The 5,348-nt window shown below is 47.0% G+C and overlaps 1 protein-coding gene across 1 annotated transcript in view; it reads right to left on the reverse strand.

Moving 5' to 3' along the window:
- CD151 (CD151 molecule (Raph blood group)) overlaps window positions 1-4,429 on the reverse strand; it is a 59,706-nt gene extending 55,277 nt beyond the window's left edge. Inside the window, exon 1 of the mRNA XM_015410636.1 lies at window positions 4,283-4,429. The gene's annotated coding sequence lies outside the window, so the exon portion shown is untranslated. The remainder of the gene's footprint in view (window positions 1-4,282) is intronic.
- Window positions 4,430-5,348: the final 919 nt, after the last annotated feature.

A 5,348-nucleotide genomic window follows, 5' to 3' on the forward strand; every position in this document is an offset into this window, starting at 1 on the left:
ATTGCGTGGCCGAGGTCTTGGCATTATAGAACCTGACGTTTTGCCAGTAGCTGTGACTGGCATCCTCAGAGGTATATGGATTGTTTCCTGATTGTTACAAAAGAACCTCCGCAGGAAAGCTCCTCCATTAGCATGTTCATAGCCTGGGGGACTCCTACAAGATAATGACTCCGCCCTACCCCACCTTCTGGAGTAGATATAAATTACCTGCCTACCATTTTTCTTCTCACCTTGGCACAGAGAGTGCTCCATCTTTCTGTGTTATACCTCTGAGGATGCCAGTCACAGTTACTGGCGAAACGTCAGGTTCTACAATGCCAAGACCACAGCCGCACAACCTGGAAAATCTACAGCAACTAATGGACTTTGTTCCTTTAACATTACACAGAGAGTGCTCCATCTTTCTGTGTTATACCTCTGAGGATGCCAGTCACAGTTACTGGCGAAACGTCAGGTTCTACAATGCCAAGACCACGGCCGCGCAACCCGGAAAATCTACAGCAACTAATGGACTTTGTTCCTTTAACATTTAGTTCCAGCTCCAGATACAGATTGCAGAGAATGCCAGCAAACACCACTACACCCTGTTTCTGGCTTTGTTTGCTCCTAAGTTACTGTTTCCCAGAACTGCCTACGGGTCTGGCTGCCCTTTTAGTTCTGTACTTGCTTTAAAAAAATGTTTCTTCTTGCATACTCATATCCCTTCCCTTCTCCTCTGCTGGGATACCACACTTTCTCCCCCTTAATCCTGGCATGCACATTCACACCCACAACCCCTTTTCAGCTCAGCCCCTGTAGGCAGGAATGACTACACAACGGCAAAAATCATGTACCCCTTTGACAGACTAATGTGATCTTTTACGATGCATTAGACAAAAGGATTACGGCCAGCAAGTGTGATTTATTAGTTATCCTGCCACTGTGGATGTAATGCAATAGTAGAAACCAAGAGAGGTTCACGATCACAGTGCGCAAGAAAGATTCTTTTTATGTCAATGCTATGCCATTACTGAGGCTGTGTTCACACGAGCAAAGAAAAACTGTATAGGTACCAGTGTTCCCTCTAAGCTGAGTTGGTGTGAGCTAGCTCACAGTTTTTTAGCCTGCGGCTCACACAGTTTTTGTCTTAGCTCAGGGAGGATGGCTCCAGAGCAAACTAATTGATCCAATAGCCAAATCGCTGGCTCACCACTTTAATGCCAGTAGCTCACAATGGAGAATGTTTGCTCACAAGATTCCACAGCTTAGAGGGAACATTGATAGGTACTTCTGAAAACCTAAGACCTTCCTTCTACATTGCTCATACACACTTCTGTGTGAAGGAAAGGAATTGCACCCCGCCCACACACACACACACACACAACTGGTGTAAGTGAATCCGTGTGTGCAAGATGCTTCAATGTGAGATGCAAGACTGAACTGCACCTCAGGGGAAGATGCATGCCACATTACAGTGGAAACCTTACTCAGACTTTCCCATAATGGGAGAAAACACCCTTCCTGATGAAAGGAGACAGGCGCACTGTAAAAGAGGCTAAACATTTTATAAACATTCATCACCGAGATAAGAGCTTTGGTGTAACACTGTTGGAATTTGTGGACAAGACGTAGAAGTCTTTAAGGCAAAACAAAGGCCTATGACATTCATGATGCTACTCAACTGAGCACCTTGAAAAGTAGAACTACTTAAAAGCACTGCTAGCACTTGATTTGCTTGTCTTAAAATGTTTTAAATGTTTGGTGTGGATTTTATGGTACCTTGTGCCGATTAATGTAAGCCCTGAGCCTGATCGCGGGGAGGGCAAGTTATAAATGGAATGGATAAACAAACAAACAAACAAGCTGGATATTTCAAAAATACTTCACTGATCATTCATGTACTTTTTTCAACAACAACAACCACAAAAAAGCTGGATAGTAACACCCCCTAGAAATAAAGCGTCATTTTCTATTAAAAATACTTTTTTCCAAAAATAAACTCTCCGTTTCAATGGAATACTCTTAAGCTACGGGCAAAGGTTTGAACATAACAGAAACGCTCCACACAGCAACGTTCATTTCCATGACCTACTATGAACAAACATTCGCTTTTCTGACCTACAATGAACTCTAGTTCAACCAGTCACACAGATTTTCAAAGCACTATAAAAATCAGACAAACATATGTGTAACTGTTGCTCCGGTCATTGTATCTTTGATTCTCCAAAGTCTGGATTTGGTACACAGAATTTCTTCATGTACCCACTGATGAAACTTAATTTACATCTAACTTTCTGGGCACTGTATGAAAGGGGGGGGAAGCAGTACAGACACTGGACTCCATGAACACACACCTAACAGGGGGGACCTTCCCCCAACTATACACCTTAGGACAGTGGTGGCGAACCTATGGCACGGGCGCCAGAGGTGGCACTCAGAGCCCTCTCTGTGGGCACCCCTGCCATCTCCCCAGCCAGGCCCAGACCATCATTAAAGTGTCGAATTCTCTGCCAAATAATTTTAAGTAATGAAAGCATTTGGGATTGCTTTCCTTACTTTGTTTTGGGTCATCTTAAGTTAATGTTATGAGTTGTTTTTTCTAAAGTAAAACCTCAGTATCCAGGTTTGATTGCCGTGTTGGCACTTTGCGATCAATAAGTGGGTTTTGGGTCGCCGTTTGGGCACTCGGTCTCTAAAAGGTTCGCCATCACTGCCTTAGGAGGAAAACATTTCTCTTATCCCTCCTTTTGGCTGTCCAAAATAAAGAAACATCTAACTTTCTAGGCACTGTATGAAGAGGGGGAGCAGTACCCATGAACACACACCTAACAGGGGGGGGGAACCTTCCCCCAACCATACACCTTAGGACAGTGGCGGCGAACCTATGGCACTCGGTCTCTAAAAGGTTCGCCATCACTGCCTTAGGAGGAAAGCATTTCTCTTATCCCTACTTTTGGCTGTCCAAAATAAATAAAAGGCACGTTATTCTAACGGTATAGGTTACACTGATGCATGCTACAAAAACAAATTCTGATCAATGGAGGTTTGGGTAGTCACTGCCATCACTGCCTTAGGAGGAAAACATTTCTCCTATCCCTACTTTTGGCTGTCCAAAATAAAGAAAAGGCAGGTTATTCTAACGGTATAGGTGACGCTGATGCTACAAAACAAATTCTGATCAATGGAGGTTTGGGTAGTAGCTTGAGATGGCCTGGGTAACTGTTGGAGGTGCAATAATAATAAAGGAACATTCTTACATATCTGGTGGAAATGTGAGAAAATACAAAGATTCTGGAAAAGTATTAAGCAACTGATAAAAGACATCACAGAAATAGATCTACCCTTAAATCCAGAAATCTTTTTTATTAAATATTACACCCAATGGTATTAAATATAATGAAACATGTATTACTGTATACCTAATTACAATGGCATACAGAAAAGCAAGCCATACTTTCTTCTGCACCGCGTTAGATTCAGACTGGCGACGAAGACGGGCGGCCGCGCTCCGAAAGGAGCCGCTGCGGACTTGGCTCCCGGTCTCCTCCTCCGTCCACGCGGCGCAGCAGCACCTTGAGCCGCTCCCTCCGAAACAAACCTTCCCCTCCCTAACCTTGAAGAACCCCCCCAACCCAAGAAGGGAACCCGTTTCCCCTTCTGACGTCGAAGCAGAAAGCAGGCTGGTTTGCAGAGAGGCAGGTCAGGAGGACGCAGCGTTCCCTCGAAGCTGAGTGAGTGTGAGCTAGCTCACGGGTTTTTTTTAGCCTCCGGCTCACACTTTTTTTTTTAATTTATTTTTTTATTTATTTATTCGCTTGGGATTTATATCCCGCCCTACGCAGTGTTCCCTCTAAGCTGAGTGGGTGTGAGCCAGCTCACATTTTTTTTTAGCCTCCGGCTCACACTTTTTTTAAAAAAAAAATTATTTTTTTATTTCTTTATCCGCTTGGGATTGATATCCCGCCCTACCCAAGCGGCTCAGGGAGGAGGGGCTCCAGAGCAAGCTAATTGATGCAGCATAGCCAAATCCCTCGCTCACAACTTTAATGCCAGCGGCTCACCAAGTAGAATTTTGGCTCACCAGACTCTACAGCTTAGAGGGAGCGTTTGGGGGAGGAAAGCCCGCCCGCGTCTCTTGCATGCGCCGCTCCCTACAGTTCCAAGACCCAAAGCTGCGGAAAGAAGCGCCAGCCAGAGCCACTTTCCTTTGTTGCCCGGCCGGGTGGGCGCCTTCCCTTTCTCCCCGGCCCCTGGCACTTGCTCGCCCCAAGAAGCTCGGACCCCCACCCACCCACCTACCCACCTTCTCCTCGCGATCCGGGTGGTCTTCCCTGGGTGGCCGACGGGAGAGCCCTCTTCCCAAAGCGCAGCGCCGAGGACGCCAACAACCGCGGAGGCGCCTGCAAAGACCCCTCCCAGTTCCCGGCTCCCAGCAGCTGCGTCGATGTTGTTAACTCTTTGCAGAGACTCCGGGCGGGCTCGGAGACCGGCCGGGGACGCCTAGCGGAAGGACGGGAGCATTACCCCCTCGGCGGAGAGCGGAGAGGCAGGAGCACCGTCGGAGGAAGGCACGACCACTAGGCGGACTTTTTTTGTCGTTCAGTCGCACAGTCGAGTCCGACTCTTCGCGACCCCATGGACCAGATCGCGCCAGGCCCTCCTGTCTTCCGCCGTCCTCTGAAGTTGGCTCAATTTCGTGTTTGTTGCATCTATGACACTGTCTAACCATCTCATCCTTTGCTTTGATCCTTAGCTAATGATCTTTGAAGGTCTTCTTTGACCTTAAGAACATAAGAACATAAGAGATGCCAATGTTGGATCAGGCCAAAGGCCCATCCAGTCCAACACTCTGTATCCCACAGTGGCCAGAAATACCAGTGCCATCAGGAGGTCCACCAGTGGGGCCAGGGCATTAGAAGCCCTCCCACTGTTGACCCCCCCCCCAAGCACCAAGATGACAGAGCATCACTTGCCCCAGAGTCCCTATCTATACCTTGTGGCTAATAGCCACTGATGGACCTCTGCTCCATATGCTTATCTAATTCCCTTTTGAAGCTGTCCATGCTTGTAGCCGCCACCACTTCCTGTGGCAGTGAATTCCATGGGTGAATCACTCTTTGGGTGAAGAAGGACTTCCTTTTATCCGTTCTAACCCAACCGCTCAGCAATTTCATGGAGTGCCCACGAGTTCTTGTATTGTGAGAAAGGGAGAAAAGTACCTCTTTCTCTACCTGCTCTTTCCCATGGATAATCTTATAAACCTCAATCATGTCACCCCTCAGCCGTCGTTTCTCCAAGCTAAAGAGCCCTAAGCGCCTTAACCTTTCCTCATAGGGAAAGTGACCTTACCCTTTTATCATTCGAGTTGC

Source organism: Gekko japonicus, unplaced genomic scaffold (genome assembly GCF_001447785.1).
Source record: "Gekko japonicus isolate JY-2015 unplaced genomic scaffold, Gekko_japonicus_V1.1 scaffold4277, whole genome shotgun sequence".
Taxonomy (NCBI): domain Eukaryota; kingdom Metazoa; phylum Chordata; class Lepidosauria; order Squamata; family Gekkonidae; genus Gekko; species Gekko japonicus.